Here is a 16,107-nt window from a genome sequence, read left to right as displayed (position 1 = left end):
ATCAAAAGTCCTGGATTTACATGACATGCTCATTTTTAACTCCCACAGAGAGTGATCTGAACACTTTACCTCCTGTCTTTCTGTGGCTATAAAAAACAAACATCTTGTTTTCCCAGGGCTGCAATCAATCCAGGTAACCTACCACTTCAGTTCCTCTCTGCTTCTCCATTTGTTAGCATTGCTTTTATTTTCAGCACCTGGAGATTTCCCTCACCTCCACCTCCAGGGGAGCTCTGGTATGCATTTGAGAGGATGCTTGTTATGTTTCACTGGTGTTTTGTAACAGATTTCTTCTCAAATTATTTCTCATAGGTTAACTATCTCAGGTCTGTATAGGCTAATCATTTCCCTTTGGATAATTTAATGTTTCATTAATCATACAGTACATTTTTATATATCTAAGGTTTCATTCTAAACGATGAATTACTTCACTGCTGTGTCAATTCTGGAATCAGTATCATAGCGACAATTTTTAATTGGTAGCTTTAGAGTACATTTCAGTAACTGGTAGTACAATTCTGTTGTCATTACTCTTTTAACAGGTATTTTGTTTGCTATTCTCTCTAGGTCGTTATTCTAGATAAGTCATCTCTCTCTTCATCATGTCCTAGTAAAACACTAGAGTAGTGGTTGTGCTGCGTGGAAAGTACATACACTTTATTTGTAAAAATCTTTACACACAGACTAAATTTTTATTTATTTATTTATTTATTTATTTATTTATTTATTTATTATTATTTTTAATGTTTATGTATTTGTTTTGAGAGGGAGGGAGAGAAAGCTTGAGCAGGGGAGGGGCAGAGAGAGAGGGAGAGAGAATCCCAAGCAGGCCCCAAGCTGTCAGCACAGAGCCCAACGTGGGGCTTGATCTCACAGTTTGTGAGACCTGGGCCAAAATCAAGAGTCAGACGCTCAACTGACTAAGCCACCCAGGTGCCCCACACAGACAAAATTTTTAAAAGAATTTCCATCAACTCACCAAAGTCTCTGATGCCACTTTTTAGTCCTTCATTCTTTTTTCTAAATTCCTGTCCCCAAACCAAATGCTCTTGCAATATCACCCTTCTTATCAAAATTTGGCATTAAGAACACATTTCTTATGAATAATTTGTAATAACAAACATTATTTCCTCTCCCAGTAGTATCTCTGAACTGTGCCTTAGCTCCAATTGCAGAATTAAAGGATTTATCTTCACATATTAGTCAGTGAGTAAGAGAAGTTCTTTGTGTGTTCTCGAATTCCTGGAATCTTAGCTACACCCTTCTGGTACATAAAGTACACTCCGACAGAATGCAGCTTTATTAGCATGGCCATAAACATTTATTGTTATTATTCATCTGCCCAATTCTTCCCTTTGCCATCTGGAGATTTGACTTCAAAACTTCAGCAGAAAGAAAATTCTGTTTTGTATCCCTCTTGGATTCACCTTGAAGCCAGGCCTGCTCCACACAGCATCCTCAAGTCTTATAGCCATGGATGTGCAACTGTTGTTCTTTAGCCAATACCACCCCAGAGGAGTCCTGCACCGCGGCCCCTACCCTCCATCAGTGCCACCTCAAAAGACAAAATAGATAGGAGTCGTCCTACTCCTTTAAAAGATCTATTATGGGGGCGCCTGGGTGGCTCAGTCGGTTAGGCGTCCGACTTCAGCTCAGGTCACGATCTCGCGGTCCGCGAGTTCGAGCCCCGCGTCGGGCTCTGGGCTGATGGCTCAGAGCCTGGAGCCTGCTTCCGATTCTGTGTCTCCCTCTCTCTCTGCCCCTCCCCCGTTCATGCTCTGTCTCTCTCTGTCTCAAAAATAAATAAACGTTAAAAAAATTAAAAAAAAATAAATAAAATAAAAGATCTATTATGGAGAATTGCAAAGCCAATAATATAATTTATCCCCATATTTGCAATAGAAAAGAAAGAGAGGGAGAGGAGGGAAGAGAGCCAGAAGGAAGGAAAGGAGGGAAAATTATTTCCATAAAAAAGTCATTGGGAAGGAGATTCACTGAAGGTATCACAGACCAAGTGGCTTTCTGGGCAATTCTATCTCAAGTGAGCTTGCATGGTGACCAGCCACAACAATAGCTGAACCGACTCAGCAGTATACTATTGATGCTTAAGAAATGACGTGAATGAGTTATTCTTGTCAATTCTGGAACTAAATAAATAAATAAATAAATAAATATTGTAGAAGATTTCTAGTAGGTCAGAAATAACTCACATCCTGAATGGGTGCTTCTATACAGCTAGACTGACAAGCATTTGAGAAACTATCATGGATGCCCATTCATGGAAGAACTATGTTTATCAAATGGGGTAGTAGTCACAGGATTCAACTCTTTGGCCTCATATCCAGAAAAATAATCACTGCCTTTTTGAAAATATAGCTTTCTGTTCCATTACTTTTTCCTTTACTTATTCTTAATATCAATGAAAAGAAAGACAAAATTGAACAATTTTCATATCCCTTTAAATGATACAGTATATCAAAAATAGAGGACTTCAAGCAAATTCAAACTATGTATTATACAGTTAAGAGTGCTGAAAAAAATGTGACTTGTTCACTGGCACAGAGTAGAATTTTAACTTGTTATATGTTTTTCCAGCCTTATCTATGCTACCTTGTATGGACTCTGTTAATTAATGTTTTCTCTGGTAATTTCTATGGGAGCTACTTAATGAAGTGCCTCTCTATTTTCATTTATGTTTTGTGATTGTCTTAAAATAATATATTTAAGAGAATGTTTTCCACCTAGAAAATATATTAATGGAAATATTTTTAAATGAGATGCCAAAGCATGAATATTAAAGCAGTACACTTCCATGTACAAAAGCAGTTTTGCTTTTCAAGGTATTTTTTACAAATAAGTTAAATTCTATCAGTATTTTCTATTAATTGTCATTTTGGTGGGGTGCCCAGGTGGTTCAGTTGGTTGAGCAACCGTCTCTTGATTTCAGCTCAGGTCATGATACCAGGGTCGTGGGATCGAGCCCCACATTGGGCTTTCTGCTAAGTATAGAATCTGCTTGGGATATTCTCTCTCTCTCTCTGTCTCTCTCTCTGTCTCTCCCCCCGCCCCGTCCCTCTTCCCCTCTCCCAGGCTTGTGTTCTCTCTCTCTAAAATAAAATTTGAAAAAATTTAAGTGTCATTTTGGAAAAATAGCAATTTTAGTTGCAGGACCCAAGCCTTGGGTGTGAATGATTATAAGGTGGTATAATACATATCTGAGGAAGATTTAGTACTGAACAATAAAGTGTTGATCAAGTAATGGATGCATACAATTTCCTGCACCAGAAAGCTCCAGAAACTTAATTCATAGGGCAGATTTTTCTTTTCAATGACAGATTAGTTGATGAGAGATAGTGAGGAAAAAAATTGGCCTTTGTCTTAGCTGTATCTCAATCCAGACTCAATACAGGAAATTAATGGGTAGTGTCAGGACACATTTGTTCTTTTGGGGATATTTTCACAGTTGACAGAGATTCTAATGCAGTTGATACCCACGGCAATCATGAACCATATAAATCTGCCACCTTCCTAAAAAGGTTTGTTGATTCAAAGTCTAGTCTTAATCTTATTAAAATATTACCTACAATATGTTAATGAGGTAAATAGCTATGATTTTGGCAAATTACAGTTCCCATGGAATTTCTTGATATTTAAATTACACATTTATTTATCCATTCATTTATCTAGATAACTGGCACATCTCTATTTCATACTGTGTTGACAAATACTTATTATATATAGTCTTGGAGACATAAAATATGGTACCTTCATTTCCTTAGTTATAGCTTGATGCTAAAAACATGAGTTGGCCAAGTATCAGCTAACTACACTATATCAGCTATACTGATAAGACAATCCTTTGTCTTCAGTAACAATCTTTTTGGCAGCCATCATGTAAGCTCAGAGAAAGTGTTTAGCTGTTGAAAATCTTCAGGGAATATAAGCATATCTAATTCAGCTTTACTTTTGTAACTATTTCAACATAGCCCCCATCTGTCAAAGCATATCAATTCCAGGAAAAGTCACCAGGGGAAGCAAAAACTCTCAGTGTGAGGATGTTTTAATTAATATAAACCCCTGTCCCCCAAATCATGGCTGGTTGAAAATCTAAAGGACTAGGAGTTACCTAGACTCACTTTTAAGTTTTTTGTTTAATAATTTGATGCATATTAGGTCTCTCCAAAATTTGAAACATCAAAATGTTATATACCCATGCATAATTTAAATACTAATTTATTTTATTTTTGAAGCCAATTCTAGGGCAGGAAATTATAACAAGAGTGACGTTTCAGCAACATAAGAGTCTCTGATGAGATAAATCTTTTATGTTCTTTCCAGTAGCGCAATTTATTAATGGACAAACTCATAATGTTTATTATACCAAAGATTATTTCTTCAGAGTAAAATAGAACAATAATATTGGTATTTGTGATGGAATGAATTGTGATTTTCAAGCACTATATTGAATTTTGGAAATCTAAAATATCTCCTTTGAGACAGAGCAACCAAGCAGTTGAGTAAGTATCAGAAGTCCAAGGGGACAAGCGTGGGTCTCAGTCCCATGTTGCACCATGAGAGGCAAAGGAATGAAAATATTTTGAAAGCAAAGATATTTTTAAGGCTTTATGCATAGTGTCTTCTTGCACAGAGAAGTGATTGATTCACATTTACTGAACTGGTGTGAATGAAATGAATTAATTCAAGGAAGAAAGTGTTCCTTTTCCAGTCTTGAGTACTTTTATAATCAAATTGATAAGAACAAATATGAGTTCTTAACATACATGCCCATTAATGGGTCAAGAAGAACCACAGAGACCCCATTTCTTACTGCTTATCAAAAGAGTTGCGATGCTTTTTTTTTCATTACAAGCATTTAAAACTTAATGATTTAAAGTCGGATACTTAAGAGTGAAAGTCACATCTCCAGTGCATGTTCATACTTGTTTAGTGGTTTCTAAATCTGTGCTTGTAAACAAAATTATTCTTAGTCCTTTGACAACTGCTATTTGTCCTGTAGGAAAATTACTCCCTAAGGAGATGCAAATTGTTTGGTGGTACTTGATGGCTTTGTAGTAATTACCAAGCTATCAGATAGCTCAGAATTAAGATAAGGTTTGGCATCAAAATTCCATATGGTTGATTCTAAAATAAGATGCTTAGACAGGCAGAATACTAAATGACATGCATTGAATAAGTAAAATCCTGGGTCAAGTTCATCTCAAACCTGGGGCTATCACAAGTTGTATCTAGGATCAAACAAAGGTCATTTGAATGTTTCCACATTTAATAAATGATTGAAAAAGTTGTCATTTTAAGGAAATATGAGTCAATAACATTAACTGATGCACAATTACCATTACTGTAATTAATCTATAAGCATACCAATCACAGTTTATTATTGTAGGAGAAGATGAGAGAATGGAGAGTACAATCAACATTTTTCTAATCAATGATGGAAATTATAGTGCTAAACCAGCTTTTCTCTATATATGGCCTCATGTGCAGAGATCGATTCACAGATACTCTACCACCATTTTTATGGGAAGTGTTCCTAATCCTAGCTCTCTAGACTTGATGCCTTACTTGACATTAATCGTTCATTCTTTGAGGAATTATTTATTGAGTACATGTCAGGGCCTGTCCTAGCTGCTTTGGTTACACCAACAACCAAGAGGGGGAAAATAAAGCCCTATTTAAAAAAATTTTTTTTTCAAATAATTTCAGAATTATAGGAAAGTTGGAAAGTTATCTTGTATACTTTTAAAGAATTATCTTGTGTACTTTTAAACTAGAGTACCAAAATGTTAACACTTATTATATGTGCATTATCATTTTCCCTCTCACTCTCTATGTTTATATATGTAAATATAAATAGATAAATATAATGTATATAAAATACAAAATTATGTATTTTAAAATAGACATTTATATCTGTGTACAAACACATGTCTACATATGTAATATATATATATACACATATATAGAGGAAAAGCAGTAATACACATGTAATAAATATGTACATATACAATTCTGTTTTATGGAGAAAATACTTGTGCTAGAAAAACTTATTCAGGTATGAGTTATAATGCCATTGGCATGATTTAATCTTTTTTTAAGTTTGTTTTTTTTAAGTTTATTTATTCTGAGAGAGAGAGAGAGCTCATGCATGCACGCAAGCAAGCAGGGTAGTGGCAGAGAGGAAGGGAGAGAGAGAATCCCAAGCAGCTCCATGCTGTTATCACAGAGCCTGATGTAGGGCTCAATCCCACGAACCATGAGTTCATGACTAGAGTCAAAATCAAGAGTCAGACACTTAACTGACTGAGCCACCCAGGCATCCTGGCACTATTTAATATTAATGAATTAATAATAACATATTATGTTATATTATATTATATTATATTATATTATATTATATTATATTATATATTTATGTTAATGTAATATATACTCACCAGTTGATGAAAATGTTGTGATCAGGACTTACAGAAACCTAACCCACTACTTCCTCTAGGAGCAATAGCTAAGTATGCACCAATTCAGTGTTTTTGACAACATTGTAAAACATAAATACTGTGAATAACAAGAATCAACTATGTCACACTCATAATACCTCTTTATTTTTAAATGTTTTAGTGTGCATTTCCTAAAATTATGGACATTTTCTTATACATCAACAGTTAATGATCAAAATGACATCACTATAATTAATATAGTGCTACTATGTAATCTACTGACCTCACTTGGATTTCCCCCAATTGCTTCTACACCTCCTTCTGCAGCATCAGAGAGCATGTGTTGAAGATATCTCCCTCCACTAGAACACAAGTTTCATGAGCTTCTTATATTTCATCACAGGTATTTTTATTGGTGATAGTTCAATACAGTTATCTATTCTCTATATTTTCTTAAAGTTGGCAGTTATCAAATCTAGGTGCAATATTGTTGGCAAGACTATTTCACGGATGGTATTGTATCCTTCCATCTGGAGGCAAGACTACATCATAGATAGAATTATTTCTTCCATAATCTGGTTGTCACTTTTTTCATGATGTCAGCTTCTATGGAGCTCAATCAATTCACTAGTGGGTGCACAGTGATATTCCATCCTTCCTCTTCTTTATTAGCTGTAATAATTCTATGAAGAGAAACTTGGCCCACTCCCATCCCTTACTATTTTGTCACCCAATGAAACAGTTTATATTAGGGGTGCCTGGGTGGCTCAGTCGGTTAAGCGTCCGACTTCAGCTCAGGTCACAATCTCGCGGTCCGTGAGTTCGAGCCCCTCATCGGGCTCTGGGTTGATGGCTCAGAGCCTGGAGCCTGCTTCCAATTCTGTGTCTCCCTCTCTCTCTGCCCCTCCCCCATTCATGCTCTGTCTCTCTCTGTCTCAAAAATAAATAAACTTAAAAAAAAAAAAGAAACAGTTTATATTGGAAGTGTAGGATAAATGCTTAATTCCTGTCTCTTATTTACCAAAATTGAAGAATTTGTTCCCTTAAATATTACAAATAGAATAAGTAGATTTTTAAGCTACTCGTGGATTATTATTTATTTAAACATAACTTGTAATATATTTAAACATATTTGATGAGTTTCTATTACAGTTATAATCCATTTGAAAGCTCAAATTGTCACATCTTTGACTAGTATGAACCTCTTTGAATTTGCTTTTGAGTCTTTTAGGCACAACTCTAGTAGTTGTTCTTGGATTCTTTGTTGTATATTATGAAAATATGTTCCAGGATTATCTTGCATATTTCCTGCCCCAAACTTGAAATCATCCATTTCTCCAGAAGTCCTGATTACTTTCAATGAGAGTTAATATTTCAGGAGCAATATTTCAGGAGTAACATGTTCAGTTACAAGTTGAACAGTAATGTTGTTCCTGATACTGTGATGGTCATAAAAAATGATGTTTCCCTCTAGGTGTTTACAGTCAAGATGGGAGAAAGTAACAGATCATCATTATCATTATCATCATCATCATCATCATCATCAATATTGCTTGAGTTCCTATCATATGTCAAACATTCAGCTAGGTTCTTACTATATAGTATTTCACTAAATGTGCATTCTACCTTATTGTGTAGTTATTGACTAGAGATGCAAAGTTTGAGAAACTTATCCAAGGTCACACACCAAATGGTACAAATAAAATTCAAATCCAGTTCTATCTGACTCCAAAGTCAGATATTATGTTGTTTATCTACTAGATATAACATGATTAAAGGCCGAGTTATATATGATAGGTTTTATTTGTGCTCTAGGGTTTAGAGAATAAAGATCATTATTGACAGGTTTTTCAGTAAAGACTTGTAAAGCCACCAATTGTTGTTTTCTCATGTGACAGCTTTTGGTGACTAATGTGGACATGTTTGGAGTAGTGCCTTGGCTGACCATGTAGCTATGACCATGGATGTATGACAGAAGTTGGCCTGAAGTGGTGCATGAAATGTATTTATTAGTCAGAGTTCTGTAGGTGACAAACTACAATTTTGGACAGCTCTCTTGCTGAATATAATTCTGGCTCTGCATTTCCCAAGAGGCTCACATGCAGGCATCTACAGAGGGCTTAGATTTTAGGTCACATCAGTGATGGAAGGAGGAGAAGAGCATTTGTGATCAGGGCACCTAATAAGGTGGTTACAAAATGTAGTTCAAGACAGAAAATCTGGGAAGAATGATCATGCATTCATGGCCCAGTGATATCTGACTATCCTGGCATTACGTGACAGCAGGCCCAAGGCCTCCATTTGCTGAGGCTTCCCACAATGGTCATTAAATCTTCTCTGCTGGTGCCAAATATCTTGCCTTGCTCTTCTTCCCTTAAATGGCAAGTGCCTCCTCCACCACTCACATGTTGAGTCATACCTATTTTTATTGTCTAAGACTTAAAAATGTTTATTGCAAAGTGATATGGGAAAGTTCTCCATCCACATTGGTTTTTACATTTCTTTTGTTTCACTTTATAAAACAAGGCCTGGCATTTCCACTTTCCTCTTTTCTTTCTTTCTTTCTTTCTTTCTTTCTTTCTTTCTTTCTTCTTTCTTTCTTTCTTTCCTTTTCAACTTGGAACATGACCTCTCAGAGCTTAGACAGAGATGTTGAAGTGAAGTACCCCTCCACTCTTACCTAGAGTTTAAAATTCCTGCCCACATAAGATGCTCCCCAAGAGTTGGAGATCATTATGTGTCTTCTATTTGATTGAAATTCTTGACCTTAAAAATTGTGTCAGCAGATGGTATAATTCTAAATCTCAGACCTTGATTTATTGATTTAACACCCAGAACCATTGATTTACAATGATATGCAAACCAAAATATCTTTATGAAAAGCCCAGAATCCATTTAAAAAGTCACAGTACTCCAGATGGGCCCCAAACAGAAAAACGACTGCATTAAAATATGTAAGATTTTATCCCTCCCCCAGTCAAGCTCAACTCAGTGAAAAGGCACATTTCTAGGCACATTACTTCTCCCTCAGGGGGAATGAAAGAATGGAGCATGCTTCCAGTGTCCCTGATTTTCAGTATGTTGCCAAAAGTGTGAGTTTTTGTCTCATCACACCTCCAGCACTGATGGAACTTTTAGAGTTTGGTGGGTGCAACTAACAGCAAAGGGCAAGAGGTGGATGATCTGCTGCATCCAGTACAGTTTAGTGAGATTGAGAGAAAGTGCAGAACTCAAGTCTTCTCCATAGGAAAGAAGGGAAAGGAAAGGTGCACACTTCCAATGTCCCAGCACATGGTACAATGGCCAGACATTAGAAAGAGGAAGAGGTTATAGAATCCTGAAAAAGAAGAAACCAGTAAATCCACTCTAGGAATCTACATGCCTAAGTCAGAGAAGACACAATACTAGGAAAGGCTCTCAGAACAAGACAACAGCCAAGACTGGCTGTTGAGGTCTTTTGCAGTCAAAGCCACTCTCATAGATATTGGGAGAGGTGGAAGTTTCTTCAAATGCACAGGCACTAATTCAGAGCTAAAAAGAACGAGAAGTATCATGGAAATATGACACAATGGAGCACAATAAATCTCCAATAACCAACTTTAAAGAAATGAACATTTATGAATAACCTGACAAATAATTCAAAGTAATTATCTTAAAGAAGCTGAGTTAGTTACAAAAGACACAGACAATGAATTGAAATCAGGAAAATGACACATGAGCAAAATGAGAATCTCAGCAAAGAGAAAGTATAAAAAAAGAACCAAAGGGAAATCCTGGAATTGAAGAACATAATAACTAGGCTGAAAATTCACTAGATGGTTTCAACAGCAGATATGATGAAGCAGAAGAATCAATAAACTTGAACTTAGGTCATTTGAGATTATTCAGTCAGAGGAGCAAAAAAAAGAGAGAGAGAGAGGGGGAATGAAAAAGAATGAAGAAAGCACAAAGGAGCTATGGCATGCCATCAAGTAAATTAACATATGCATTATGAGAATCATCGAAAAAGAAGAAGTTGTGGGGGGGTGGTCCTGGTGGCTCAGTCAGTTAAGCATCTGACTTCAGTTCAGGTCATGATCTTGTGGTTGACGAGTTCGAGCCCCATGTTGGGCTCTGTGCTGACAGCTCAGAGCCCACAGCCTGGTTTGGATTCTGTGTCTCCCTCTCTCTCTGCCCCTCTACTGCTCATGCTCTGTCTCTCTCTCAAAAATAAACATTAAAAAAAAATTTTTTTTAAATAAAGACAACAAGTTGGGGGCAGAAAGCCTAATTAAAGTATTAATAGCTGAAAGCTTCCAAATCTGGGTAGGGAAATAGGCATTCAGGTTATTGAAAACCAAAGGATCCCGAATAGGAGCAAGCTATAATCCAATTGTCAAAAGTTGAAGACAAAAGAATTTTTAAAGAAGTAACAAAAAAGTGATTTGTTACATACAAGAAGACCCCATAATACTATCAGCTGATTTATCAGCAAAAACCTTACAGGGCAGAAGGGAATAAGATTACATGTTAAAAGTGCTAAATGGAAAAAGCTGTCAATCAAGAATACTATACCTAGCAAAACTGTCATTCAAAAGCAAAGGAAAGATACTTTCCAGACTACTCTCCCTCCCCAGAAAGTTCATCATCCTTAAACCTGCTTTATAAGAAACATTAAAAAAAAAAATCCTTCAAATCCAAGTGAAACGAAGCTAGATGGCAACATGAAAGCATATGAAAGTATAAAACTCACTGGTAAATATAAATATATAGACAAATACATGATTTGTAACACTGTAATGATGGTGTAGAAATCACTTTTAATAATGCCATAAAAGTTAAAGGACAAAAATATTAACAATAACTATAAATGTAACTATTTGTTAATGGATACATGATATAAAAAGAAGTGAATTGTATCAATTAACAAAATGTTAAATAGGTAAAGCTGTAGAGTTTTTGTATGTGATTTAAGTTAATGTATTATCAAGTTAAAATAGACAGTTATAACTATAATTACATAAGTCTATAGTAACGATGAAGAAAATACCTATAGAAGACACACAAAAGAAAAACAGAATCAAAGCATATTATTATAGGAAAATTAACAAATCACAAAAGAAGACAGCAAATGAGTAAAAAGGGACCAAATAAATCAAAAAGTAGACAGCAATTAACAAAACGGCAATAGCAAGTCCTTATTTATAAATAATTACTTTAAATATAAATGGATTAAATGCCCTAATCGAAAGACACAGAGTAGATAAATAAATTTAAAATATAGATCTCAATATATGCTGTCTATAAAAGACTCACTTTAGGTTTAAGGACACACATAGGCTGAAAGTAAAGGGATGAAAAAAGATATTCCCATGCAAATGCTAACAATTATAAATATATATGCATCCAACATCAGAGCATCCAAATATATAAAGCAAATATTGACAGATCTCAAGTGGGAAAGGCAGCGATTTCATAATAGGAGAGTTCAGTGCCCCACTTTCAAACATGGATAAAACATCCAAACAGAATCAAAAGGAAACAGTGGAGCTGAGCAACATTATAGACCAAAGGGGCCTAGTAGACATATACAGAACATTCCACCCAATAGCAGCAAAAAATACACATTCATCTCAAGAGCACATGGAACATTCTTCAAAATAGATCACATATTAGTCCACAAAACAAGTCTCATCAAATATTAGAAGATTAAAATAATACCAAGTAGTATTTTTTAGCTACAATAGAATGCAACTAGAAATTAATAAGAAAAGAAAATGTGGAAATTAAACAACACACTCTTGAGCAACCGATAGGTCAAAGAAATCAGAAAGGAAATTAGAAAATACCACAAAACAAATGAAGTTGAAAACACAACATACCAAAACTCATGGGATGAAGCAAAAGGAATACTAAGAAGGCGGTATAAAGTGAAAACTGCTGTATTAAAAGAAGAAAAAGAAAAAGAAGAAGAAGAAGAAGAAGAAGAAGAAGAAGAAGAAACAACTAAGCCCAACATTTGTAGAAGGAAGAAAATTATAAAGATTGAGGAATAAGTAAATGAAATACAGAATAAAAAAATAAATGAAAGTAAGAGTTGGTTATTGGAAAAGATAAACCTTTATCTCAACTAAGAAAAAGAAAAAAGAAGACTTGAATAAATACATTTAGAAATGAAAGAAGACAGAACCCAGAATTGGACCCACAAATGTATGGCCAACTAATCTTTGACAAAGCAGGGAAGAGCATCCAATGGAAAAAGACAGTCTTTTTAGCCAATGGTGCTAGGAGAACTGGGCAGCAACATGCAAAAGAATGAAACTAGACCACTTTCTTACACCATACACAAAAATAAACTCAAAATGGATGAAAAAACTAAATTTGAGAGAGGAAACCATCAAAACCTCTTTGACCTCAGCTGCAGCAATTTCTTGCTCGACATATCTCTGAAGGCAATGGAAATAAAAGCAAAAATGAACTATTGGGACCTCATCAAGATAAAAACCTTCTGCACTGCAAAGGAAACAATCAACAAAACTAAAAGGTAACTGACGGAATGGGAAAAGATATTTGCAAATGACATATCGGATAGAGGGTTAGTAGCCAAAATCTATAAAGAACTTACCAAACTCAACACCCGAAAAACAAATTGGGCAGAAGACACGAATAGACACTTTTCCAAAGAAGACATCCAGGTGGTCAGCAGACACATGAAAAGATGCTCAACATCACTCATCATCTGGGAAATACAAATCAAAAGCACACTGAGATACCACCTCACACTGGTCAGAGTGGCTAAAATTAACAACTCAGGAAACAACAGATGCTGGCGAGGATGCGGAGAAATGGAAACCCTCTTGCACTATTGAACCCTCTTGCACCTCTTACCCTATGACCCAGCAATAGCACTACTAGAAATTTGTCTAAAGGATACAGGAGTGCTGAGTAGTGCTGATTCATAGGGGCACATGTACCCCAATGTTTACAGCAGTGCTTTCAACAATAACCAAATTATGGAAAGAGCCTAAATGTCCATCAATTGATGAATGGATAAAGAAGATGTGGTTTATACATACAATGGTATACTACTTGGCAATGAGAAAGAATGAAATCCTGTCATTTGCAGCAGCATGGATGGAACTGGAAGGTATTATGCTGACTGAAGTCAGTCAGAGAAGGACAGATATCATATGTTTTCACTCATATGTGGATCTTGAGAAACTTAACAGAAGACCATGGGGAAAGGGAAGGGGAAAAATAGTTACAAAAAGAGAGGGAGGGAGGAAAACCATAAGAGACTCTTGAATACAGAGAGCAAACTGAGGGTGGATGGGGGGTGGGAAAGAGGGGAAAGTGGGTGATGGGCATTGAGGAGGGCACTTGTTGGGATGAGCACTGGGTATTGTATGTAAGCGATGAATCATGGGAATCTACCCCCAAAACCAAGAGCACACTTTCTACACTGTATGTTAGCCATTTTGACAATAAATTATATTTAAAAAAAAAATGAAAGAAGAGACATTACAATTAATGCCACAAAAATATAAAGGACCATAAAAGACAATTATAAACAATTATATGCTAAATTTGGATAACCTAGGAGAAATGGATAAATTCCTGTAAATATATAAACCTATGAAGACTGAATCATGAAGAAAGAAAATCTGAATAGACCAGTGATTATTAAGGAGATTGAATCAATAATGAAAAATTTCCCCCAAAAGAAAAGCCCCAAACCAGGTGTTTAAAAAAGAATTAACACATGGTTGCCTGCGTGGCTCGGTAGGTTAAGCATCCTACTTCAGCTCAGGTCATGATCTCACTATTCCTGGGTTTGAGCCCCACCTCTGGCTCTGTGTTAACAGCTCAGAGCCTGGAGCCTGCTTTGGATTCTGTGTCTCCCTCTCTCTGTCCCTTCCCTGCTCGTGCTCTGTCTCTGTCTCTCAAAAAGAGATAAACCTTAAAAAAAATTTTTTAAAGGATTAACATAAATTCTTTCAGAAAACTGAAAAGGAAGACGTCCAAATTAATTCTATTAAGCCAGAATTATCTTGATACCAAAGCCAAAGAAACTATAAGAGAAAACTACAAAACAATATCCCTAATATACATCAATACAAACGTTCTCAGTAACATACTAGCAAACCAAATTCAGCAGCACATTAAAAGCATCCTGAAGCATGACCAAATGGAATTTACCTTCCTATGTAATGATGGGTCAACATACACAAATCAATTAGTGCAATATACTACATTAACAGAATGAAGGGTAAAAAAATCATTTCAATATATGCAGGAAAAGCATTTGACAAAATTTAACAACCTTCTATGATAAGAGCCCTCAACAAACTATGTACCTCATAGTTTGTACCTCAACATAATAATGTACCTCAACATAATAAAAGTCATATATGAAAAGCCCACAGCTTATATCACAATCATGGTGAAAAGCTGAAAGGTTTTCCTCTAAGATCAGGAACGAGGCAAGGATGCCCATTCTTTCCACTTACATTTAACATAGAACTACAAGTCTTAGAGAACTTGTTCAAGACAAAGAAGAAAGCATCAAAATTGGACTAGAGGAATTTAAATGATCTCTGTTTATAAATAACATGATCGTAGGGCACCTGGGTGGTTCAGTCAGTTAAATGTCTGACTTTGGCTCAAGTCATGATCTCATGGTTCATGAGTTTGAGCCCTGTGTCAGGCTCTGTGCTGACAGCTCAGAGCTTGGAACCTGCTTCAGATTCTGTGTATCCCTCTCTCTCGGCCCCTCCCCAGCTAGCGTCCTCTCTCTCTCTCTCTTTTTCTCTCTCTCTCTCTCAAAAATAAACATTAAAAAATTTATAAATAACATGATCATATAGGTGGAAGAGCCTAAAACCTTAACAACAACAACAACAACAAAAAACTTAGAACTCATAATTCAGTGAAGTATACAAAATCCCACAAAAACAATTTGGTTTCTACACACTAACAATAAACTATATGAAAAGGAAATTAAGAAAACAATCCCATTCGCAATAGCTTCAAAAAGAATAAAATTCTTAGGAAAACAGTGAACCAAGAATGTAAAAGACTTTTACACTAAAAACTACATAACATTAACATTAATGAAAGACACTTAAAAAGATAAAACTAAATGGAAAAATATTTCATGTTCATGAAATGGAAGAATTAGTATTGTGAAAATGCTCATACTACCCAAAGTGATCTACAGATTCAGTGCAATCCTATCAAAATCCCAATGCCATTTTTTTTTACAGAAATAGATAAAAGAATTCATGGGGAATTATAAATCACTCCAAATAGCCAAAGCAATTTTGAGCAAGAAGAACAAAGCTGGAGACATCACACTTCCTGATTTCAAAATACACTACAAAGATGTAGTAATTAAATCACCATGGTAGTGGCATAAAAACAGACATATAGACTGATGGAAAAGAACAGTGAAATTAGAAATAAAACCACACATACATGGTCAACTGATCTTTGACAAGGGTGCCAAGAATACACAATGGGAAAATAATAGTCTCTTCAGCAAATGGTGCTGGGAAACATCTATCTACCGAAAGGAAAGAAAGAAAGAAAGAAAGAAAGAAAGAAAGAAAGAAAGAAAGAAAGAAAGAAAGAAAGAAAAAGAAAAGAAAAAGAAACTCTACCCTTATCTTAC

The sequence above is a fragment of the Lynx rufus genome, unplaced genomic scaffold (genome assembly GCF_022079265.1).
Source record: "Lynx rufus isolate CCGP_SWC_20201006 ecotype Redwood Valley unplaced genomic scaffold, mLynRuf1.p SCAF_1, whole genome shotgun sequence".
Taxonomy (NCBI): domain Eukaryota; kingdom Metazoa; phylum Chordata; class Mammalia; order Carnivora; family Felidae; genus Lynx; species Lynx rufus.
The sequence above is the reverse complement of the archived record's forward strand: the minus strand, read 5'-3'. Positions refer to the sequence as shown.